This window comes from Schistocerca cancellata, unplaced genomic scaffold (genome assembly GCF_023864275.1).
Source record: "Schistocerca cancellata isolate TAMUIC-IGC-003103 unplaced genomic scaffold, iqSchCanc2.1 HiC_scaffold_601, whole genome shotgun sequence".
Taxonomy (NCBI): domain Eukaryota; kingdom Metazoa; phylum Arthropoda; class Insecta; order Orthoptera; family Acrididae; genus Schistocerca; species Schistocerca cancellata.
Window position 1 is genome coordinate 179,966 of NW_026046613.1, and position 23,285 is coordinate 203,250.

The following is a 23,285-nucleotide window of genomic DNA, read 5'->3' on the forward strand; positions in this document are numbered from 1 at the left end:
CGGGACGAGACGAGACGAGACGAGACGAGACGACTAAGGAATAAATTCGTGGTTACAAATCAAATTTGGAACTCTACATTCCTACACAACAATAGGCGGTGACGTATTTCAGAAATCACCTGCCAATTCGTACTGTTTTGTCGTTTTCAAAGTCTTCTTGGCAAACTTGGTTAGCACATTCTCCCTCAAACTGAGTTAATTACTGCATTATCGTACCATTACAGTAGTTTAAACGGTTTAAGGAAGCATCTTTGTCACAACAGAAAGGTAGTTTGAAAATTGGGCTGGCGACATAACAAAAAAAAAAAAAAACAGGAAGGGAGCCAACAGCACCCGGGTTTCCCAGGCGGTCACCCATCCAAGTACTAGCAGGGCCCGATGATGCTTAACTTCGGTGATCGGACGAGAACCGGTGTATTCATCATGGTATCGCCGTTGGCGCTCATCTAATGTAGGAGCACGGCAGAATTCGCGTTCGGCTTTTCTCCCAACACACAAAATGTTAGTTTTCGGCCGCATTTGACGAAAGCGCTTCCTTCCGCAACCGCCAGTTCCTCGAGGACGGCGCGGGGAGGCGCGCCCGGCGTCCCAGCAGAGTGACGGCCGAATTGGCGGGCGCACCGCCGCGTGTGTGAGACGCACTGCTGCTCGTTGCACCCCCTGTCATTCGCTGGGCGCGTTCAGCCTTCGACACTAGCGGAGGACGCATCTTGTCCCTGGTGTTCAGCGGAGGGCCTGTGCGGGGTGTGGCAGTGTCGTGCTGGAGGGCCCACTGGTAGCGATGTGGGCTTCCTCGCCTCGCCTCGCCTCGCCTCGCCGCGCCTCACACCAGGTGTCTGCGTAGTTTGCAGTGCATTCGCACCATTCCTATCCCTGTCCCTGTCCCCGTCCCGACTTGTCCCGACTTTGCTCGACTGCCGCTCGCTGCCGCTCGGGTCGTGGTCCATATGACAGCGCAAGCACGAAAAACGTCTGCGGGACGAGACGAGACGAGACGAGACGAGACGACTAAGGAATAAATTCGTGGTTACAAATCAAATTTGGAACTCTACATTCCTACACAACAATAGGCGGTGACGTATTTCAGAAATCACCTGCCAATTCGTACTGTTTTGTCGTTTTCAAAGTCTTCTTGGCAAACTTGGTTAGCACATTCTCCCTCAAACTGAGTTAATTACTGCATTATCGTACCATTACAGTAGTTTAAACGGTTTAAGGAAGCATCTTTGTCACAACAGAAAGGTAGTTTGAAAATTGGGCTGGCGACATAACAAAAAAAAAAAAAACGGGAAGGGAGCCAACAGCACCCGGGTTTCCCAGGCGGTCACCCATCCAAGTACTAGCAGGGCCCGATGATGCTTAACTTCGGTGATCGGACGAGAACCGGTGTATTCATCATGGTATCGCCGTTGGCGCTCATCTAATGTAGGAGCACGGCAGAATTCGCGTTCGGCTTTTCTCCCAACACACAAAATGTTAGTTTTCGGCCGCATTTGACGAAAGCGCTTCCTTCCGCAACCGCCAGTTCCTCGAGGACGGCGCGGGGAGGCGCGCCCGGCGTCCCAGCAGAGTGACGGCCGAATTGGCGGGCGCACCGCCGCGTGTGTGAGACGCACTGCTGCTCGTTGCACCCCCTGTCATTCGCTGGGCGCGTTCAGCCTTCGACACTAGCGGAGGACGCATCTTGTCCCTGGTGTTCAGCGGAGGGCCTGTGCGGGGTGTGGCAGTGTCGTGCTGGAGGGCCCACTGGTAGCGATGTGGGCTTCCTCGCCTCGCCTCGCCTCGCCTCGCCGCGCCTCACACCAGGTGTCTGCGTAGTTTGCAGTGCATTCGCACCATTCCTATCCCTGTCCCTGTCCCCGTCCCGACTTGTCCCGACTTTGCTCGACTGCCGCTCGCTGCCGCTCGGGTCGTGGTCCATATGACAGCGCAAGCACGAAAAACGTCTGCGGGACGAGACGAGACGAGACGAGACGAGACGACTAAGGAATAAATTCGTGGTTACAAATCAAATTTGGAACTCTACATTCCTACACAACAATAGGCGGTGACGTATTTCAGAAATCACCTGCCAATTCGTACTGTTTTGTCGTTTTCAAAGTCTTCTTGGCAAACTTGGTTAGCACATTCTCCCTCAAACTGAGTTAATTACTGCATTATCGTACCATTACAGTAGTTTAAACGGTTTAAGGAAGCATCTTTGTCACAACAGAAAGGTAGTTTGAAAATTGGGCTGGCGACATAACAAAAAAAAAAAAAACAGGAAGGGAGCCAACAGCACCCGGGTTTCCCAGGCGGTCACCCATCCAAGTACTAGCAGGGCCCGATGATGCTTAACTTCGGTGATCGGACGAGAACCGGTGTATTCATCATGGTATCGCCGTTGGCGCTCATCTAATGTAGGAGCACGGCAGAATTCGCGTTCGGCTTTTCTCCCAACACACAAAATGTTAGTTTTCGGCCGCATTTGACGAAAGCGCTTCCTTCCGCAACCGCCAGTTCCTCGAGGACGGCGCGGGGAGGCGCGCCCGGCGTCCCAGCAGAGTGACGGCCGAATTGGCGGGCGCACCGCCGCGTGTGTGAGACGCACTGCTGCTCGTTGCACCCCCTGTCATTCGCTGGGCGCGTTCAGCCTTCGACACTAGCGGAGGACGCATCTTGTCCCTGGTGTTCAGCGGAGGGCCTGTGCGGGGTGTGGCAGTGTCGTGCTGGAGGGCCCACTGGTAGCGATGTGGGCTTCCTCGCCTCGCCTCGCCTCGCCTCGCCGCGCCTCACACCAGGTGTCTGCGTAGTTTGCAGTGCATTCGCACCATTCCTATCCCTGTCCCTGTCCCCGTCCCGACTTGTCCCGACTTTGCTCGACTGCCGCTCGCTGCCGCTCGGGTCGTGGTCCATATGACAGCGCAAGCACGAAAAACGTCTGCGGGACGAGACGAGACGAGACGAGACGAGACGACTAAGGAATAAATTCGTGGTTACAAATCAAATTTGGAACTCTACATTCCTACACAACAATAGGCGGTGACGTATTTCAGAAATCACCTGCCAATTCGTACTGTTTTGTCGTTTTCAAAGTCTTCTTGGCAAACTTGGTTAGCACATTCTCCCTCAAACTGAGTTAATTACTGCATTATCGTACCATTACAGTAGTTTAAACGGTTTAAGGAAGCATCTTTGTCACAACAGAAAGGTAGTTTGAAAATTGGGCTGGCGACATAACAAAAAAAAAAAAAACGGGAAGGGAGCCAACAGCACCCGGGTTTCCCAGGCGGTCACCCATCCAAGTACTAGCAGGGCCCGATGATGCTTAACTTCGGTGATCGGACGAGAACCGGTGTATTCATCATGGTATCGCCGTTGGCGCTCATCTAATGTAGGAGCACGGCAGAATTCGCGTTCGGCTTTTCTCCCAACACACAAAATGTTAGTTTTCGGCCGCATTTGACGAAAGCGCTTCCTTCCGCAACCGCCAGTTCCTCGAGGACGGCGCGGGGAGGCGCGCCCGGCGTCCCAGCAGAGTGACGGCCGAATTGGCGGGCGCACCGCCGCGTGTGTGAGACGCACTGCTGCTCGTTGCACCCCCTGTCATTCGCTGGGCGCGTTCAGCCTTCGACACTAGCGGAGGACGCATCTTGTCCCTGGTGTTCAGCGGAGGGCCTGTGCGGGGTGTGGCAGTGTCGTGCTGGAGGGCCCACTGGTAGCGATGTGGGCTTCCTCGCCTCGCCTCGCCTCGCCTCGCCGCGCCTCACACCAGGTGTCTGCGTAGTTTGCAGTGCATTCGCACCATTCCTATCCCTGTCCCTGTCCCCGTCCCGACTTGTCCCGACTTTGCTCGACTGCCGCTCGCTGCCGCTCGGGTCGTGGTCCATATGACAGCGCAAGCACGAAAAACGTCTGCGGGACGAGACGAGACGAGACGAGACGAGACGACTAAGGAATAAATTCGTGGTTACAAATCAAATTTGGAACTCTACATTCCTACACAACAATAGGCGGTGACGTATTTCAGAAATCACCTGCCAATTCGTACTGTTTTGTCGTTTTCAAAGTCTTCTTGGCAAACTTGGTTAGCACATTCTCCCTCAAACTGAGTTAATTACTGCATTATCGTACCATTACAGTAGTTTAAACGGTTTAAGGAAGCATCTTTGTCACAACAGAAAGGTAGTTTGAAAATTGGGCTGGCGACATAACAAAAAAAAAAAAACGGGAAGGGAGCCAACAGCACCCGGGTTTCCCAGGCGGTCACCCATCCAAGTACTAGCAGGGCCCGATGATGCTTAACTTCGGTGATCGGACGAGAACCGGTGTATTCATCATGGTATCGCCGTTGGCGCTCATCTAATGTAGGAGCACGGCAGAATTCGCGTTCGGCTTTTCTCCCAACACACAAAATGTTAGTTTTCGGCCGCATTTGACGAAAGCGCTTCCTTCCGCAACCGCCAGTTCCTCGAGGACGGCGCGGGGAGGCGCGCCCGGCGTCCCAGCAGAGTGACGGCCGAATTGGCGGGCGCACCGCCGCGTGTGTGAGACGCACTGCTGCTCGTTGCACCCCCTGTCATTCGCTGGGCGCGTTCAGCCTTCGACACTAGCGGAGGACGCATCTTGTCCCTGGTGTTCAGCGGAGGGCCTGTGCGGGGTGTGGCAGTGTCGTGCTGGAGGGCCCACTGGTAGCGATGTGGGCTTCCTCGCCTCGCCTCGCCTCGCCTCGCCGCGCCTCACACCAGGTGTCTGCGTAGTTTGCAGTGCATTCGCACCATTCCTATCCCTGTCCCTGTCCCCGTCCCGACTTGTCCCGACTTTGCTCGACTGCCGCTCGCTGCCGCTCGGGTCGTGGTCCATATGACAGCGCAAGCACGAAAAACGTCTGCGGGACGAGACGAGACGAGACGAGACGAGACGACTAAGGAATAAATTCGTGGTTACAAATCAAATTTGGAACTCTACATTCCTACACAACAATAGGCGGTGACGTATTTCAGAAATCACCTGCCAATTCGTACTGTTTTGTCGTTTTCAAAGTCTTCTTGGCAAACTTGGTTAGCACATTCTCCCTCAAACTGAGTTAATTACTGCATTATCGTACCATTACAGTAGTTTAAACGGTTTAAGGAAGCATCTTTGTCACAACAGAAAGGTAGTTTGAAAATTGGGCTGGCGACATAACAAAAAAAAAAAAAAACAGGAAGGGAGCCAACAGCACCCGGGTTTCCCAGGCGGTCACCCATCCAAGTACTAGCAGGGCCCGATGATGCTTAACTTCGGTGATCGGACGAGAACCGGTGTATTCATCATGGTATCGCCGTTGGCGCTCATCTAATGTAGGAGCACGGCAGAATTCGCGTTCGGCTTTTCTCCCAACACACAAAATGTTAGTTTTCGGCCGCATTTGACGAAAGCGCTTCCTTCCGCAACCGCCAGTTCCTCGAGGACGGCGCGGGGAGGCGCGCCCGGCGTCCCAGCAGAGTGACGGCCGAATTGGCGGGCGCACCGCCGCGTGTGTGAGACGCACTGCTGCTCGTTGCACCCCCTGTCATTCGCTGGGCGCGTTCAGCCTTCGACACTAGCGGAGGACGCATCTTGTCCCTGGTGTTCAGCGGAGGGCCTGTGCGGGGTGTGGCAGTGTCGTGCTGGAGGGCCCACTGGTAGCGATGTGGGCTTCCTCGCCTCGCCTCGCCTCGCCTCGCCGCGCCTCACACCAGGTGTCTGCGTAGTTTGCAGTGCATTCGCACCATTCCTATCCCTGTCCCTGTCCCCGTCCCGACTTGTCCCGACTTTGCTCGACTGCCGCTCGCTGCCGCTCGGGTCGTGGTCCATATGACAGCGCAAGCACGAAAAACGTCTGCGGGACGAGACGAGACGAGACGAGACGAGACGACTAAGGAATAAATTCGTGGTTACAAATCAAATTTGGAACTCTACATTCCTACACAACAATAGGCGGTGACGTATTTCAGAAATCACCTGCCAATTCGTACTGTTTTGTCGTTTTCAAAGTCTTCTTGGCAAACTTGGTTAGCACATTCTCCCTCAAACTGAGTTAATTACTGCATTATCGTACCATTACAGTAGTTTAAACGGTTTAAGGAAGCATCTTTGTCACAACAGAAAGGTAGTTTGAAAATTGGGCTGGCGACATAACAAAAAAAAAAAAAACGGGAAGGGAGCCAACAGCACCCGGGTTTCCCAGGCGGTCACCCATCCAAGTACTAGCAGGGCCCGATGATGCTTAACTTCGGTGATCGGACGAGAACCGGTGTATTCATCATGGTATCGCCGTTGGCGCTCATCTAATGTAGGAGCACGGCAGAATTCGCGTTCGGCTTTTCTCCCAACACACAAAATGTTAGTTTTCGGCCGCATTTGACGAAAGCGCTTCCTTCCGCAACCGCCAGTTCCTCGAGGACGGCGCGGGGAGGCGCGCCCGGCGTCCCAGCAGAGTGACGGCCGAATTGGCGGGCGCACCGCCGCGTGTGTGAGACGCACTGCTGCTCGTTGCACCCCCTGTCATTCGCTGGGCGCGTTCAGCCTTCGACACTAGCGGAGGACGCATCTTGTCCCTGGTGTTCAGCGGAGGGCCTGTGCGGGGTGTGGCAGTGTCGTGCTGGAGGGCCCACTGGTAGCGATGTGGGCTTCCTCGCCTCGCCTCGCCTCGCCTCGCCGCGCCTCACACCAGGTGTCTGCGTAGTTTGCAGTGCATTCGCACCATTCCTATCCCTGTCCCTGTCCCCGTCCCGACTTGTCCCGACTTTGCTCGACTGCCGCTCGCTGCCGCTCGGGTCGTGGTCCATATGACAGCGCAAGCACGAAAAACGTCTGCGGGACGAGACGAGACGAGACGAGACGAGACGACTAAGGAATAAATTCGTGGTTACAAATCAAATTTGGAACTCTACATTCCTACACAACAATAGGCGGTGACGTATTTCAGAAATCACCTGCCAATTCGTACTGTTTTGTCGTTTTCAAAGTCTTCTTGGCAAACTTGGTTAGCACATTCTCCCTCAAACTGAGTTAATTACTGCATTATCGTACCATTACAGTAGTTTAAACGGTTTAAGGAAGCATCTTTGTCACAACAGAAAGGTAGTTTGAAAATTGGGCTGGCGACATAACAAAAAAAAAAAAACAGGAAGGGAGCCAACAGCACCCGGGTTTCCCAGGCGGTCACCCATCCAAGTACTAGCAGGGCCCGATGATGCTTAACTTCGGTGATCGGACGAGAACCGGTGTATTCATCATGGTATCGCCGTTGGCGCTCATCTAATGTAGGAGCACGGCAGAATTCGCGTTCGGCTTTTCTCCCAACACACAAAATGTTAGTTTTCGGCCGCATTTGACGAAAGCGCTTCCTTCCGCAACCGCCAGTTCCTCGAGGACGGCGCGGGGAGGCGCGCCCGGCGTCCCAGCAGAGTGACGGCCGAATTGGCGGGCGCACCGCCGCGTGTGTGAGACGCACTGCTGCTCGTTGCACCCCCTGTCATTCGCTGGGCGCGTTCAGCCTTCGACACTAGCGGAGGACGCATCTTGTCCCTGGTGTTCAGCGGAGGGCCTGTGCGGGGTGTGGCAGTGTCGTGCTGGAGGGCCCACTGGTAGCGATGTGGGCTTCCTCGCCTCGCCTCGCCGCGCCTCACACCAGGTGTCTGCGTAGTTTGCAGTGCATTCGCACCATTCCTATCCCTGTCCCTGTCCCCGTCCCGACTTGTCCCGACTTTGCTCGACTGCCGCTCGCTGCCGCTCGGGTCGTGGTCCATATGACAGCGCAAGCACGAAAAACGTCTGCGGGACGAGACGAGACGAGACGAGACGAGACGACTAAGGAATAAATTCGTGGTTACAAATCAAATTTGGAACTCTACATTCCTACACAACAATAGGCGGTGACGTATTTCAGAAATCACCTGCCAATTCGTACTGTTTTGTCGTTTTCAAAGTCTTCTTGGCAAACTTGGTTAGCACATTCTCCCTCAAACTGAGTTAATTACTGCATTTTCGTACCATTACAGTAGTTTAAAAGGCTTAAGTAAGCATCTTTGTCACAACAGAAACGTAGTTTGAAAATTGGGCTGGCAACATAACAAAAAAAAAAACGGGAAGGGAGCCAACAGCACCCGGGTTGACCCAGGCGGTCACCCATCCAAGTACTAGCCGGGCATGATGATGCTTAACTTCGGTGATCGGACGAGAACCGGTGTATACATCATGGTATCGCCGTTGGCGCTCATCTAATGTAGGAGCACGGCAGAATTCGCGTTCGGCTTTTCTCCCAACACACAAAATGTTAGTTTTCGGCCGCATTTGACGAAAGCGCTTCCTTCCGCAACCGCCAGTTCCTCGAGGACGGCGCGGGGAGGCGCGCCCGGCGTCCCAGCAGAGTGACGGCCGAATTGGCGGGCGCACCGCCGCGTGTGTGAGACGCACTGCTGCTCGTTGCACCCCCTGTCATTCGCTGGGCGCGTTCAGCCTTCGACACTAGCGGAGGACGCATCTTGTCCCTGGTGTTCAGCGGAGGGCCTGTGCGGGGTGTGGCAGTGTCGTGCTGGAGGGCCCACTGGTAGCGATGTGGGCTTCCTCGCCTCGCCTCGCCTCGCCTCGCCGCGCCTCACACCAGGTGTCTGCGTAGTTTGCAGTGCATTCGCACCATTCCTATCCCTGTCCCTGTCCCCGTCCCGACTTGTCCCGACTTTGCTCGACTGCCGCTCGCTGCCGCTCGGGTCGTGGTCCATATGACAGCGCAAGCACGAAAAACGTCTGCGGGACGAGACGAGACGAGACGAGACGAGACGACTAAGGAATAAATTCGTGGTTACAAATCAAATTTGGAACTCTACATTCCTACACAACAATAGGCGGTGACGTATTTCAGAAATCACCTGCCGATTCGTACTGTTTTGTCGTTTTCAAAGTCTTCTTGGCAAACTTGGTTAGCACATTCTCCCTCAAACTGAGTTAATTACTGCATTATCGTACCATTACAGTAGTTTAAACGGTTTAAGGAAGCATCTTTGTCACAACAGAAAGGTAGTTTGAAAATTGGGCTGGCGACATAACAAAAAAAAAAAAACAGGAAGGGAGCCAACAGCACCCGGGTTTCCCAGGCGGTCACCCATCCAAGTACTGGCAGGGCCCGATGATGCTTAACTTCGGTGATCGGACGAGAACCGGTGTATTCATCATGGTATCGCCGTTGGCGCTCATCTAATGTAGGAGCACGGCAGAATTCGCGTTCGGCTTTTCTCCCAACACACAAAATGTTAGTTTTCGGCCGCATTTGACGAAAGCGCTTCCTTCCGCAACCGCCAGTTCCTCGAGGACGGCGCGGGGAGGCGCGCCCGGCGTCCCAGCAGAGTGACGGCCGAATTGGCGGGCGCACCGCCGCGTGTGTGAGACGCACTGCTGCTCGTTGCACCCCCTGTCATTCGCTGGGCGCGTTCAGCCTTCGACACTAGCGGAGGACGCATCTTGTCCCTGGTGTTCAGCGGAGGGCCTGTGCGGGGTGTGGCAGTGTCGTGCTGGAGGGCCCACTGGTAGCGATGTGGGCTTCCTCGCCTCGCCTCGCCTCGCCTCGCCGCGCCTCACACCAGGTGTCTGCGTAGTTTGCAGTGCATTCGCACCATTCCTATCCCTGTCCCTGTCCCCGTCCCGACTTGTCCCGACTTTGCTCGACTGCCGCTCGCTGCCGCTCGGGTCGTGGTCCATATGACAGCGCAAGCACGAAAAACGTCTGCGGGACGAGACGAGACGAGACGAGACGAGACGACTAAGGAATAAATTCGTGGTTACAAATCAAATTTGGAACTCTACATTCCTACACAACAATAGGCGGTGACGTATTTCAGAAATCACCTGCCAATTCGTACTGTTTTGTCGTTTTCAAAGTCTTCTTGGCAAACTTGGTTAGCACATTCTCCCTCAAACTGAGTTAATTACTGCATTATCGTACCATTACAGTAGTTTAAACGGTTTAAGGAAGCATCTTTGTCACAACAGAAAGGTAGTTTGAAAATTGGGCTGGCGACATAACAAAAAAAAAAAACAGGAAGGGAGCCAACAGCACCCGGGTTTCCCAGGCGGTCACCCATCCAAGTACTAGCAGGGCCCGATGATGCTTAACTTCGGTGATCGGACGAGAACCGGTGTATTCATCATGGTATCGCCGTTGGCGCTCATCTAATGTAGGAGCACGGCAGAATTCGCGTTCGGCTTTTCTCCCAACACACAAAATGTTAGTTTTCGGCCGCATTTGACGAAAGCGCTTCCTTCCGCAACCGCCAGTTCCTCGAGGACGGCGCGGGGAGGCGCGCCCGGCGTCCCAGCAGAGTGACGGCCGAATTGGCGGGCGCACCGCCGCGTGTGTGAGACGCACTGCTGCTCGTTGCACCCCCTGTCATTCGCTGGGCGCGTTCAGCCTTCGACACTAGCGGAGGACGCATCTTGTCCCTGGTGTTCAGCGGAGGGCCTGTGCGGGGTGTGGCAGTGTCGTGCTGGAGGGCCCACTGGTAGCGATGTGGGCTTCCTCGCCTCGCCTCGCCGCGCCTCACACCAGGTGTCTGCGTAGTTTGCAGTGCATTCGCACCATTCCTATCCCTGTCCCTGTCCCCGTCCCGACTTGTCCCGACTTTGCTCGACTGCCGCTCGCTGCCGCTCGGGTCGTGGTCCATATGACAGCGCAAGCACGAAAAACGTCTGCGGGACGAGACGAGACGAGACGAGACGAGACGACTAAGGAATAAATTCGTGGTTACAAATCAAATTTGGAACTCTACATTCCTACACAACAATAGGCGGTGACGTATTTCAGAAATCACCTGCCAATTCGTACTGTTTTGTCGTTTTCAAAGTCTTCTTGGCAAACTTGGTTAGCACATTCTCCCTCAAACTGAGTTAATTACTGCATTTTCGTACCATTACAGTAGTTTAAAAGGCTTAAGTAAGCATCTTTGTCACAACAGAAACGTAGTTTGAAAATTGGGCTGGCAACATAACAAAAAAAAAAACGGGAAGGGAGCCAACAGCACCCGGGTTGACCCAGGCGGTCACCCATCCAAGTACTAGCCGGGCATGATGATGCTTAACTTCGGTGATCGGACGAGAACCGGTGTATTCATCATGGTATCGCCGTTGGCGCTCATCTAATGTAGGAGCACGGCAGAATTCGCGTTCGGCTTTTCTCCCAACACACAAAATGTTAGTTTTCGGCCGCATTTGACGAAAGCGCTTCCTTCCGCAACCGCCAGTTCCTCGAGGACGGCGCGGGGAGGCGCGCCCGGCGTCCCAGCAGAGTGACGGCCGAATTGGCGGGCGCACCGCCGCGTGTGTGAGACGCACTGCTGCTCGTTGCACCCCCTGTCATTCGCTGGGCGCGTTCAGCCTTCGACACTAGCGGAGGACGCATCTTGTCCCTGGTGTTCAGCGGAGGGCCTGTGCGGGGTGTGGCAGTGTCGTGCTGGAGGGCCCACTGGTAGCGATGTGGGCTTCCTCGCCTCGCCTCGCCTCGCCTCGCCGCGCCTCACACCAGGTGTCTGCGTAGTTTGCAGTGCATTCGCACCATTCCTATCCCTGTCCCTGTCCCCGTCCCGACTTGTCCCGACTTTGCTCGACTGCCGCTCGCTGCCGCTCGGGTCGTGGTCCATATGACAGCGCAAGCACGAAAAACGTCTGCGGGACGAGACGAGACGAGACGAGACGAGACGACTAAGGAATAAATTCGTGGTTACAAATCAAATTTGGAACTCTACATTCCTACACAACAATAGGCGGTGACGTATTTCAGAAATCACCTGCCAATTCGTACTGTTTTGTCGTTTTCAAAGTCTTCTTGGCAAACTTGGTTAGCACATTCTCCCTCAAACTGAGTTAATTACTGCATTATCGTACCATTACAGTAGTTTAAACGGTTTAAGGAAGCATCTTTGTCACAACAGAAAGGTAGTTTGAAAATTGGGCTGGCGACATAACAAAAAAAAAAAAACAGGAAGGGAGCCAACAGCACCCGGGTTTCCCAGGCGGTCACCCATCCAAGTACTAGCAGGGCCCGATGATGCTTAACTTCGGTGATCGGACGAGAACCGGTGTATTCATCATGGTATCGCCGTTGGCGCTCATCTAATGTAGGAGCACGGCAGAATTCGCGTTCGGCTTTTCTCCCAACACACAAAATGTTAGTTTTCGGCCGCATTTGACGAAAGCGCTTCCTTCCGCAACCGCCAGTTCCTCGAGGACGGCGCGGGGAGGCGCGCCCGGCGTCCCAGCAGAGTGACGGCCGAATTGGCGGGCGCACCGCCGCGTGTGTGAGACGCACTGCTGCTCGTTGCACCCCCTGTCATTCGCTGGGCGCGTTCAGCCTTCGACACTAGCGGAGGACGCATCTTGTCCCTGGTGTTCAGCGGAGGGCCTGTGCGGGGTGTGGCAGTGTCGTGCTGGAGGGCCCACTGGTAGCGATGTGGGCTTCCTCGCCTCGCCTCGCCTCGCCTCGCCGCGCCTCACACCAGGTGTCTGCGTAGTTTGCAGTGCATTCGCACCATTCCTATCCCTGTCCCTGTCCCCGTCCCGACTTCTCCCGACTTTGCTCGACTGCCGCTCGCTGCCGCTCGGGTCGTGGTCCATATGACAGCGCAAGCACGAAAAACGTCTGCGGGACGAGACGAGACGAGACGAGACGAGACGACTAAGGAATAAATTCGTGGTTACAAATCAAATTTGGAACTCTACATTCCTACACAACAATAGGCGGTGACGTATTTCAGAAATCACCTGCCAATTCGTACTGTTTTGTCGTTTTCAAAGTCTTCTTGGCAAACTTGGTTAGCACATTCTCCCTCAAACTGAGTTAATTACTGCATTATCGTACCATTACAGTAGTTTAAACGGTTTAAGGAAGCATCTTTGTCACAACAGAAAGGTAGTTTGAAAATTGGGCTGGCGACATAACAAAAAAAAAAAACAGGAAGGGAGCCAACAGCACCCGGGTTTCCCAGGCGGTCACCCATCCAAGTACTAGCAGGGCCCGATGATGCTTAACTTCGGTGATCGGACGAGAACCGGTGTATTCATCATGGTATCGCCGTTGGCGCTCATCTAATGTAGGAGCACGGCAGAATTCGCGTTCGGCTTTTCTCCCAACACACAAAATGTTAGTTTTCGGCCGCATTTGACGAAAGCGCTTCCTTCCGCAACCGCCAGTTCCTCGAGGACGGCGCGGGGAGGCGCGCCCGGCGTCCCAGCAGAGTGACGGCCGAATTGGCGGGCGCACCGCCGCGTGTGTGAGACGCACTGCTGCTCGTTGCACCCCCTGTCATTCGCTGGGCGCGTTCAGCCTTCGACACTAGCGGAGGACGCATCTTGTCCCTGGTGTTCAGCGGAGGGCCTGTGCGGGGTGTGGCAGTGTCGTGCTGGAGGGCCCACTGGTAGCGATGTGGGCTTCCACGCCTCGCCTCGCCGCGCCTCACACCAGGTGTCTGCGTAGTTTGCAGTGCATTCGCACCATTCCTATCCCTGTCCCTGTCCCCGTCCCGACTTGTCCCGACTTTGCTCGACTGCCGCTCGCTGCCGCTCGGGTCGTGGTCCATATGACAGCGCAAGCACGAAAAACGTCTGCGGGACGAGACGAGACGAGACGAGACGAGACGACTAAGGAATAAATTCGTGGTTACAAATCAAATTTGGAACTCTACATTCCTACACAACAATAGGCGGTGACGTATTTCAGAAATCACCTGCCAATTCGTACTGTTTTGTCGTTTTCAAAGTCTTCTTGGCAAACTTGGTTAGCACATTCTCCCTCAAACTGAGTTAATTACTGCATTTTCGTACCATTACAGTAGTTTAAAAGGCTTAAGTAAGCATCTTTGTCACAACAGAAACGTAGTTTGAAAATTGGGCTGGCAACATAACAAAAAAAAAAACGGGAAGGGAGCCAACAGCACCCGGGTTGACCCAGGCGGTCACCCATCCAAGTACTAGCCGGGCATGATGATGCTTAACTTCGGTGATCGGACGAGAACCGGTGTATTCATCATGGTATCGCCGTTGGCGCTCATCTAATGTAGGAGCACGGCAGAATTCGCGTTCGGCTTTTCTCCCAACACACAAAATGTTAGTTTTCGGCCGCATTTGACGAAAGCGCTTCCTTCCGCAACCGCCAGTTCCTCGAGGACGGCGCGGGGAGGCGCGCCCGGCGTCCCAGCAGAGTGACGGCCGAATTGGCGGGCGCACCGCCGCGTGTGTGAGACGCACTGCTGCTCGTTGCACCCCCTGTCATTCGCTGGGCGCGTTCAGCCTTCGACACTAGCGGAGGACGCATCTTGTCCCTGGTGTTCAGCGGAGGGCCTGTGCGGGGTGTGGCAGTGTCGTGCTGGAGGGCCCACTGGTAGCGATGTGGGCTTCCTCGCCTCGCCTCGCCTCGCCTCGCCGCGCCTCACACCAGGTGTCTGCGTAGTTTGCAGTGCATTCGCACCATTCCTATCCCTGTCCCTGTCCCCGTCCCGACTTGTCCCGACTTTGCTCGACTGCCGCTCGCTGCCGCTCGGGTCGTGGTCCATATGACAGCGCAAGCACGAAAAACGTCTGCGGGACGAGACGAGACGAGACGAGACGAGACGACTAAGGAATAAATTCGTGGTTACAAATCAAATTTGGAACTCTACATTCCTACACAACAATAGGCGGTGACGTATTTCAGAAATCACCTGCCAATTCGTACTGTTTTGTCGTTTTCAAAGTCTTCTTGGCAAACTTGGTTAGCACATTCTCCCTCAAACTGAGTTAATTACTGCATTATCGTACCATTACAGTAGTTTAAACGGTTTAAGGAAGCATCTTTGTCACAACAGAAAGGTAGTTTGAAAATTGGGCTGGCGACATAACAAAAAAAAAAAAACAGGAAGGGAGCCAACAGCACCCGGGTTTCCCAGGCGGTCACCCATCCAAGTACTAGCAGGGCCCGATGATGCTTAACTTCGGTGATCGGACGAGAACCGGTGTATTCATCATGGTATCGCCGTTGGCGCTCATCTAATGTAGGAGCACGGCAGAATTCGCGTTCGGCTTTTCTCCCAACACACAAAATGTTAGTTTTCGGCCGCATTTGACGAAAGCGCTTCCTTCCGCAACCGCCAGTTCCTCGAGGACGGCGCGGGGAGGCGCGCCCGGCGTCCCAGCAGAGTGACGGCCGAATTGGCGGGCGCACCGCCGCGTGTGTGAGACGCACTGCTGCTCGTTGCACCCCCTGTCATTCGCTGGGCGCGTTCAGCCTTCGACACTAGCGGAGGACGCATCTTGTCCCTGGTGTTCAGCGGAGGGCCTGTGCGGGGTGTGGCAGTGTCGTGCTGGAGGGCCCACTGGTAGCGATGTGGGCTTCCTCGCCTCGCCTCGCCGCGCCTTGCTCGACTGCCGCTCGCTGCCGCTCGGGTCGTGGTCCATATGACAGCGCAAGCACGAAAAACGTCTGCGGGACGAGACGAGACGAGACGAGACGAGACGACTAAGGAATAAATTCGTGGTTACAAATCAAATTTGGAACTCTACATTCCTACACAACAATAGGCGGTGACGTATTTCAGAAATCACCTGCCAATTCGTACTGTTTTGTCGTTTTCAAAGTCTTCTTGGCAAACTTGGTTAGCACATTCTCCCTCAAACTGAGTTAATTACTGCATTTTCGTACCATTACAGTAGTTTAAAAGGCTTAAGTAAGCATCTTTGTCACAACAGAAACGTAGTTTGAAAATTGGGCTGGCAACATAACAAAAAAAAAAACGGGAAGGGAGCCAACAGCACCCGGGTTGACCCAGGCGGTCACCCATCCAAGTACTAGCCGGGCATGATGATGCTTAACTTCGGTGATCGGACGAGAACCGGTGTATTCATCATGGTATCGCCGTTGGCGCTCATCTAATGTAGGAGCACGGCAGAATTCGCGTTCGGCTTTTCTCCCAACACACAAAATGTTAGTTTTCGGCCGCATTTGACGAAAGCGCTTCCTTCCGCAACCGCCAGTTCCTCGAGGACGGCGCGGGGAGGCGCGCCCGGCGTCCCAGCAGAGTGACGGCCGAATTGGCGGGCGCACCGCCGCGTGTGTGAGACGCACTGCTGCTCGTTGCACCCCCTGTCATTCGCTGGGCGCGTTCAGCCTTGGACACTAGCGGAGGACGCATCTTGTCCCTGGTGTTCAGCGGAGGGCCTGTGCGGGGTGTGGCAGTGTCGTGCTGGAGGGCCCACTGGTAGCGATGTGGGCTTCCTCGCCTCGCCTCGCCTCGCCTCGCCGCGCCTCACACCAGGTGTCTGCGTAGTTTGCAGTGCATTCGCACCATTCCTATCCCTGTCCCTGTCCCCGTCCCGACTTCTCCCGACTTTGCTCGACTGCCGCTCGCTGCCGCTCGGGTCGTGGTCCATATGACAGCGCAAGCACGAAAAACGTCTGCGGGACGAGACGAGACGAGACGAGACGAGACGACTAAGGAATAAATTCGTGGTTACAAATCAAATTTGGAACTCTACATTCCTACACAACAATAGGCGGTGACGTATTTCAGAAATCACCTGCCAATTCGTACTGTTTTGTCGTTTTCAAAGTCTTCTTGGCAAACTTGGTTAGCACATTCTCCCTCAAACTGAGTTAATTACTGCATTATCGTACCATTACAGTAGTTTAAACGGTTTAAGGAAGCATCTTTGTCACAACAGAAAGGTAGTTTGAAAATTGGGCTGGCGACATAACAAAAAAAAAAAAACAGGAAGGGAGCCAACAGCACCCGGGTTTCCCAGGCGGTCACCCATCCAAGTACTAGCAGGGCCCGATGATGCTTAACTTCGGTGATCGGACGAGAACCGGTGTATTCATCATGGTATCGCCGTTGGCGCTCATCTAATGTAGGAGCACGGCAGAATTCGCGTTCGGCTTTTCTCCCAACACACAAAATGTTAGTTTTCGGCCGCATTTGACGAAAGCGCTTCCTTCCGCAACCGCCAGTTCCTCGAGGACGGCGCGGGGAGGCGCGCCCGGCGTCCCAGCAGAGTGACGGCCGAATTGGCGGGCGCACCGCCGCGTGTGTGAGACGCACTGCTGCTCGTTGCACCCCCTGTCATTCGCTGGGCGCGTTCAGCCTTCGACACTAGCGGAGGACGCATCTTGTCCCTGGTGTTCAGCGGAGGGCCTGTGCGGGGTGTGGCAGTGTCGTGCTGGAGGGCCCACTGGTAGCGATGTGGGCTTCCTCGCCTCGCCTCGCCGCGCCTCACACCAGGTGTCTGCGTAGTTTGCAGTGCATTCGCACCATTCCTATCCCTGTCCCTGTCCCCGTCCCGACTTGTCCCGACTTTGCTCGACTGCCGCTCGCTGCCGCTCGGGTCGTGGTCCATATGACAGCGCAAGCACGAAAAACGTCTGCGGGACGAGACGAGACGAGACGAGACGAGACGACTAAGGAATAAATTCGTGGTTACAAATCAAATTTGGAACTCTACATTCCTACACAACAATAGGCGGTGACGTATTTCAGAAATCACCTGCCAATTCGTACTGTTTTGTCGTTTTCAAAGTCTTCTTGGCAAACTTGGTTAGCACATTCTCCCTCAAACTGAGTTAATTACTGCATTTTCGTACCATTACAGTAGTTTAAAAGGCTTAAGTAAGCATCTTTGTCACAACAGAAACGTAGTTTGAAAATTGGGCTGGCAACATAACAAAAAAAAAAACGGGAAGGGAGCCAACAGCACCCGGGTTGACCCAGGCGGTCACCCATCCAAGTACTAGCCGGGCATGATGATGCTTAACTTCGGTGATCGGACGAGAACCGGTGTATTCATCATGGTATCGCCGTTGGCGCTCATCTAATGTAGGAGCACGGCAGAATTCGCGTTCGGCTTTTCTCCCAACACACAAAATGTTAGTTTTCGGCCGCATTTGACGAAAGCGCTTCCTTCCGCAACCGCCAGTTCCTCGAGGACGGCGCGGGGAGGCGCGCCCGGCGTCCCAGCAGAGTGACGGCCGAATTGGCGGGCGCACCGCCGCGTGTGTGAGACGCACTGCTGCTCGTTGCACCCCCTGTCATTCGCTGGGCGCGTTCAGCCTTCGACACTAGCGGAGGACGCATCTTGTCCCTGGTGTTCAGCGGAGGGCCTGTGCGGGGTGTGGCAGTGTCGTGCTGGAGGGCCCACTGGTAGCGATGTGGGCTTCCTCGCCTCGCCTCGCCTCGCCTCGCCGCGCCTCACACCAGGTGTCTGCGTAGTTTGCAGTGCATTCGCACCATTCCTATCCCTGTCCCTGTCCCCGTCCCGACTTGTCCCGACTTTGCTCGACTGCCGCTCGCTGCCGCTCGGGTCGTGGTCCATATGACAGCGCAAGCACGAAAAACGTCTGCGGGACGAGACGAGACGAGACGAGACGAGACGACTAAGGAATAAATTCGTGGTTACAAATCAAATTTGGAACTCTACATTCCTACACAACAATAGGCGGTGACGTATTTCAGAAATCACCTGCCAATTCGTACTGTTTTGTCGTTTTCAAAGTCTTCTTGGCAAACTTGGTTAGCACATTCTCCCTCAAACTGAGTTAATTACTGCATTTTCGTACCATTACAGTAGTTTAAAAGGCTTAAGTAAGCATCTTTGTCACAACAGAAACGTAGTTTGAAAATTGGGCTGGCAACATAACAAAAAAAAAAACGGGAAGGGAGCCAACAGCACCCGGGTTGACCCAGGCGGTCACCCATCCAAGTACTAGCCGGGCATGATGATGCTTAACTTCGGTGATCGGACGAGAACCGGTGTATTCATCATGGTATCGCCGTTGGCGCTCATCTAATGTAGGAGCACGGCAGAATTCGCGTTCGGCTTTTCTCCCAACACACAAAATGTTAGTTTTCGGCCGCATTTGACGAAAGCGCTTCCTTCCGCAACCGCCAGTTCCTCGAGGACGGCGCGGGGAGGCGCGCCCGGCGTCCCAGCAGAGTGACGGCCGAATTGGCGGGCGCACCGCCGCGTGTGTGAGACGCACTGCTGCTCGTTGCACCCCCTGTCATTCGCTGGGCGCGTTCAGCCTTCGACACTAGCGGAGGACGCATCTTGTCCCTGGTGTTCAGCGGAGGGCCTGTGCGGGGTGTGGCAGTGTCGTGCTGGAGGGCCCACTGGTAGCGATGTGGGCTTCCTCGCCTCGCCTCGCCTCGCCTCGCCGCGCCTCACACCAGGTGTCTGCGTAGTTTGCAGTGCATTCGCACCATTCCTATCCCTGTCCCTGTCCCCGTCCCGACTTGTCCCGACTTTGCTCGACTGCCGCTCGCTGCCGCTCGGGTCGTGGTCCATATGACAGCGCAAGCACGAAAAACGTCTGCGGGACGAGACGAGACGAGACGAGACGAGACGACTAAGGAATAAATTCGTGGTTACAAATCAAATTTGGAACTCTACATTCCTACACAACAATAGGCGGTGACGTATTTCAGAAATCACCTGCCAATTCGTACTGTTTTGTCGTTTTCAAAGTCTTCTTGGCAAACTTGGTTAGCACATTCTCCCTCAAACTGAGTTAATTACTGCATTATCGTACCATTACAGTAGTTTAAACGGTTTAAGGAAGCATCTTTGTCACAACAGAAAGGTAGTTTGAAAATTGGGCTGGCGACATAACAAAAAAAAAAAAACAGGAAGGGAGCCAACAGCACCCGGGTTTCCCAGGCGGTCACCCATCCAAGTACTAGCAGGGCCCGATGATGCTTAACTTCGGTGATCGGACGAGAACCGGTGTATTCATCATGGTATCGCCGTTGGCGCTCATCTAATGTAGGAGCACGGCAGAATTCGCGTTCGGCTTTTCTCCCAACACACAAAATGTTAGTTTTCGGCCGCATTTGACGAAAGCGCTTCCTTCCGCAACCGCCAGTTCCTCGAGGACGGCGCGGGGAGGCGCGCCCGGCGTCCCAGCAGAGTGACGGCCGAATTGGCGGGCGCACCGCCGCGTGTGTGAGACGCACTGCTGCTCGTTGCACCCCCTGTCATTCGCTGGGCGCGTTCAGCCTTCGACACTAGCGGAGGACGCATCTTGTCCCTGGTGTTCAGCGGAGGGCCTGTGCGGGGTGTGGCAGTGTCGTGCTGGAGGGCCCACTGGTAGCGATGTGGGCTTCCTCGCCTCGCCTCGCCGCGCCTCACACCAGGTGTCTGCGTAGTTTGCAGTGCATTCGCACCATTCCTATCCCTGTCCCTGTCCCCGTCCCGACTTGTCCCGACTTTGCTCGACTGCCGCTCGCTGCCGCTCGGGTCGTGGTCCATATGACAGCGCAAGCACGAAAAACGTCTGCGGGACGAGACGAGACGAGACGAGACGAGACGACTAAGGAATAAATTCGTGGTTACAAATCAAATTTGGAACTCTACATTCCTACACAACAATAGGCGGTGACGTATTTCAGAAATCACCTGCCAATTCGTACTGTTTTGTCGTTTTCAAAGTCTTCTTGGCAAACTTGGTTAGCACATTCTCCCTCAAACTGAGTTAATTACTGCATTTTCGTACCATTACAGTAGTTTAAAAGGCTTAAGTAAGCATCTTTGTCACAACAGAAACGTAGTTTGAAAATTGGGCTGGCAACATAACAAAAAAAAAACGGGAAGGGAGCCAACAGCACCCGGGTTGACCCAGGCGGTCACCCATCCAAGTACTAGCCGGGCATGATGATGCTTAACTTCGGTGATCGGACGAGAACCGGTGTATTCATCATGGTATCGCCGTTGGCGCTCATCTAATGTAGGAGCACGGCAGAATTCGCGTTCGGCTTTTCTCCCAACACACAAAATGTTAGTTTTCGGCCGCATTTGACGAAAGCGCTTCCTTCCGCAACCGCCAGTTCCTCGAGGACGGCGCGGGGAGGCGCGCCCGGCGTCCCAGCAGAGTGACGGCCGAATTGGCGGGCGCACCGCCGCGTGTGTGAGACGCACTGCTGCTCGTTGCACCCCCTGTCATTCGCTGGGCGCGTTCAGCCTTCGACACTAGCGGAGGACGCATCTTGTCCCTGGTGTTCAGCGGAGGGCCTGTGCGGGGTGTGGCAGTGTCGTGCTGGAGGGCCCACTGGTAGCGATGTGGGCTTCCTCGCCTCGCCTCGCCTCGCCTCGCCGCGCCTCACACCAGGTGTCTGCGTAGTTTGCAGTGCATTCGCACCATTCCTATCCCTGTCCCTGTCCCCGTCCCGACTTGTCCCGACTTTGCTCGACTGCCGCTCGCTGCCGCTCGGGTCGTGGTCCATATGACAGCGCAAGCACGAAAAACGTCTGCGGGACGAGACGAGACGAGACGAGACGAGACGACTAAGGAATAAATTCGTGGTTACAAATCAAATTTGGAACTCTACATTCCTACACAACAATAGGCGGTGACGTATTTCAGAAATCACCTGCCAATTCGTACTGTTTTGTCGTTTTCAAAGTCTTCTTGGCAAACTTGGTTAGCACATTCTCCCTCAAACTGAGTTAATTACTGCATTATCGTACCATTACAGTAGTTTAAACGGTTTAAGGAAGCATCTTTGTCACAACAGAAAGGTAGTTTGAAAATTGGGCTGGCGACATAACAAAAAAAAAAAAACAGGAAGGGAGCCAACAGCACCCGGGTTTCCCAGGCGGTCACCCATCCAAGTACTAGCAGGGCCCGATGATGCTTAACTTCGGTGATCGGACGAGAACCGGTGTATTCATCATGGTATCGCCGTTGGCGCTCATCTAATGTAGGAGCACGGCAGAATTCGCGTTCGGCTTTTCTCCCAACACACAAAATGTTAGTTTTCGGCCGCATTTGACGAAAGCGCTTCCTTCCGCAACCGCCAGTTCCTCGAGGACGGCGCGGGGAGGCGCGCCCGGCGTCCCAGCAGAGTGACGGCCGAATTGGCGGGCGCACCGCCGCGTGTGTGAGACGCACTGCTGCTCGTTGCACCCCCTGTCATTCGCTGGGCGCGTTCAGCCTTCGACACTAGCGGAGGACGCATCTTGTCCCTGGTGTTCAGCGGAGGGCCTGTGCGGGGTGTGGCAGTGTCGTGCTGGAGGGCCCACTGGTAGCGATGTGGGCTTCCTCGCCTCGCCTCGCCGCGCCTCACACCAGGTGTCTGCGTAGTTTGCAGTGCATTCGCACCATTCCTATCCCTGTCCCTGTCCCCGTCCCGACTTGTCCCGACTTTGCTCGACTGCCGCTCGCTGCCGCTCGGGTCGTGGTCCATATGACAGCGCAAGCACGAAAAACGTCTGCGGGACGAGACGAGACGAGACGAGACGAGACGACTAAGGAATAAATTCGTGGTTACAAATCAAATTTGGAACTCTACATTCCTACACAACAATAGGCGGTGACGTATTTCAGAAATCACCTGCCAATTCGTACTGTTTTGTCGTTTTCAAAGTCTTCTTGGCAAACTTGGTTAGCACATTCTCCCTCAAACTGAGTTAATTACTGCATTTTCGTACCATTACAGTAGTTTAAAAGGCTTAAGTAAGCATCTTTGTCACAACAGAAACGTAGTTTGAAAATTGGGCTGGCAACATAACAAAAAAAAAAACGGGAAGGGAGCCAACAGCACCCGGGTTGACCCAGGCGGTCACCCATCCAAGTACTAGCCGGGCATGATGATGCTTAACTTCGGTGATCGGACGAGAACCGGTGTATTCATCATGGTATCGCCGTTGGCGCTCATCTAATGTAGGAGCACGGCAGAATTCGCGTTCGGCTTTTCTCCCAACACACAAAATGTTAGTTTTCGGCCGCATTTGACGAAAGCGCTTCCTTCCGCAACCGCCAGTTCCTCGAGGACGGCGCGGGGAGGCGCGCCCGGCGTCCCAGCAGAGTGACGGCCGAATTGGCGGGCGCACCGCCGCGTGTGTGAGACGCACTGCTGCTCGTTGCACCCCCTGTCATTCGCTGGGCGCGTTCAGCCTTCGACACTAGCGGAGGACGCATCTTGTCCCTGGTGTTCAGCGGAGGGCCTGTGCGGGGTGTGGCAGTGTCGTGCTGGAGGGCCCACTGGTAGCGATGTGGGCTTCCTCGCCTCGCCTCGCCTCGCCTCGCCGCGCCTCACACCAGGTGTCTGCGTAGTTTGCAGTGCATTCGCACCATTCCTATCCCTGTCCCTGTCCCCGTCCCGACTTGTCCCGACTTTGCTCGACTGCCGCTCGCTGCCGCTCGGGTCGTGGTCCATATGACAGCGCAAGCACGAAAAACGTCTGCGGGACGAGACGAGACGAGACGAGACGAGACGACTAAGGAATAAATTCGTGGTTACAAATCAAATTTGGAACTCTACATTCCTACACAA

At 54.6% G+C, this 23,285-nt stretch overlaps 16 non-coding genes and 8 pseudogenes across 16 annotated transcripts; all 24 read right to left on the bottom strand.

The window, feature by feature from the left end:
• Window positions 1-321: 321 nt before the first annotated feature.
• LOC126134254 (5S ribosomal RNA) lies at window positions 322-440 on the bottom strand. The gene has a single exon (XR_007527661.1). It is a non-coding gene; the product is annotated as a 5S ribosomal RNA (ribosomal RNA).
• An 855-nt stretch (window positions 441-1,295) lies between these two features.
• On the bottom strand, window positions 1,296-1,414 carry LOC126134255 (5S ribosomal RNA). The gene has a single exon (XR_007527662.1). It is a non-coding gene; the product is annotated as a 5S ribosomal RNA (ribosomal RNA).
• An 855-nt stretch (window positions 1,415-2,269) lies between these two features.
• On the bottom strand, window positions 2,270-2,388 carry LOC126134257 (5S ribosomal RNA). Its single transcript, XR_007527663.1, has one exon. It is a non-coding gene; the product is annotated as a 5S ribosomal RNA (ribosomal RNA).
• Window positions 2,389-3,243: 855 nt separating this feature from the next.
• LOC126134258 (5S ribosomal RNA) lies at window positions 3,244-3,362 on the bottom strand. The gene has a single exon (XR_007527664.1). It is a non-coding gene; the product is annotated as a 5S ribosomal RNA (ribosomal RNA).
• An 854-nt stretch (window positions 3,363-4,216) lies between these two features.
• Window positions 4,217-4,335, bottom strand: LOC126134259 (5S ribosomal RNA). The gene has a single exon (XR_007527665.1). It is a non-coding gene; the product is annotated as a 5S ribosomal RNA (ribosomal RNA).
• Window positions 4,336-5,191: 856 nt separating this feature from the next.
• LOC126134260 (5S ribosomal RNA) lies at window positions 5,192-5,310 on the bottom strand. The gene has a single exon (XR_007527666.1). It is a non-coding gene; the product is annotated as a 5S ribosomal RNA (ribosomal RNA).
• An 855-nt stretch (window positions 5,311-6,165) lies between these two features.
• Window positions 6,166-6,284, bottom strand: LOC126134261 (5S ribosomal RNA). The gene has a single exon (XR_007527667.1). It is a non-coding gene; the product is annotated as a 5S ribosomal RNA (ribosomal RNA).
• Window positions 6,285-7,138: 854 nt separating this feature from the next.
• LOC126134262 (5S ribosomal RNA) lies at window positions 7,139-7,257 on the bottom strand. The gene has a single exon (XR_007527668.1). It is a non-coding gene; the product is annotated as a 5S ribosomal RNA (ribosomal RNA).
• An 842-nt stretch (window positions 7,258-8,099) lies between these two features.
• Window positions 8,100-8,219, bottom strand: LOC126134328 (5S ribosomal RNA; annotated as a pseudogene).
• Window positions 8,220-9,073: 854 nt separating this feature from the next.
• LOC126134297 (5S ribosomal RNA) lies at window positions 9,074-9,192 on the bottom strand. Its single transcript, XR_007527700.1, has one exon. It is a non-coding gene; the product is annotated as a 5S ribosomal RNA (ribosomal RNA).
• Window positions 9,193-10,045: 853 nt separating this feature from the next.
• LOC126134264 (5S ribosomal RNA) lies at window positions 10,046-10,164 on the bottom strand. Its single transcript, XR_007527670.1, has one exon. It is a non-coding gene; the product is annotated as a 5S ribosomal RNA (ribosomal RNA).
• Window positions 10,165-11,006: 842 nt separating this feature from the next.
• On the bottom strand, window positions 11,007-11,126 carry LOC126134316 (5S ribosomal RNA; annotated as a pseudogene).
• An 854-nt stretch (window positions 11,127-11,980) lies between these two features.
• Window positions 11,981-12,099, bottom strand: LOC126134265 (5S ribosomal RNA). Its single transcript, XR_007527671.1, has one exon. It is a non-coding gene; the product is annotated as a 5S ribosomal RNA (ribosomal RNA).
• Window positions 12,100-12,952: 853 nt separating this feature from the next.
• LOC126134266 (5S ribosomal RNA) lies at window positions 12,953-13,071 on the bottom strand. The gene has a single exon (XR_007527672.1). It is a non-coding gene; the product is annotated as a 5S ribosomal RNA (ribosomal RNA).
• An 842-nt stretch (window positions 13,072-13,913) lies between these two features.
• LOC126134317 (5S ribosomal RNA) lies at window positions 13,914-14,033 on the bottom strand (annotated as a pseudogene).
• An 854-nt stretch (window positions 14,034-14,887) lies between these two features.
• On the bottom strand, window positions 14,888-15,006 carry LOC126134268 (5S ribosomal RNA). The gene has a single exon (XR_007527673.1). It is a non-coding gene; the product is annotated as a 5S ribosomal RNA (ribosomal RNA).
• A 759-nt stretch (window positions 15,007-15,765) lies between these two features.
• On the bottom strand, window positions 15,766-15,885 carry LOC126134319 (5S ribosomal RNA; annotated as a pseudogene).
• An 854-nt stretch (window positions 15,886-16,739) lies between these two features.
• LOC126134269 (5S ribosomal RNA) lies at window positions 16,740-16,858 on the bottom strand. The gene has a single exon (XR_007527674.1). It is a non-coding gene; the product is annotated as a 5S ribosomal RNA (ribosomal RNA).
• An 842-nt stretch (window positions 16,859-17,700) lies between these two features.
• Window positions 17,701-17,820, bottom strand: LOC126134320 (5S ribosomal RNA; annotated as a pseudogene).
• Window positions 17,821-18,672: 852 nt separating this feature from the next.
• On the bottom strand, window positions 18,673-18,792 carry LOC126134321 (5S ribosomal RNA; annotated as a pseudogene).
• An 854-nt stretch (window positions 18,793-19,646) lies between these two features.
• Window positions 19,647-19,765, bottom strand: LOC126134270 (5S ribosomal RNA). The gene has a single exon (XR_007527675.1). It is a non-coding gene; the product is annotated as a 5S ribosomal RNA (ribosomal RNA).
• Window positions 19,766-20,606: 841 nt separating this feature from the next.
• Window positions 20,607-20,726, bottom strand: LOC126134323 (5S ribosomal RNA; annotated as a pseudogene).
• Window positions 20,727-21,580: 854 nt separating this feature from the next.
• LOC126134271 (5S ribosomal RNA) lies at window positions 21,581-21,699 on the bottom strand. Its single transcript, XR_007527676.1, has one exon. It is a non-coding gene; the product is annotated as a 5S ribosomal RNA (ribosomal RNA).
• An 842-nt stretch (window positions 21,700-22,541) lies between these two features.
• Window positions 22,542-22,661, bottom strand: LOC126134324 (5S ribosomal RNA; annotated as a pseudogene).
• Window positions 22,662-23,285: the final 624 nt, after the last annotated feature.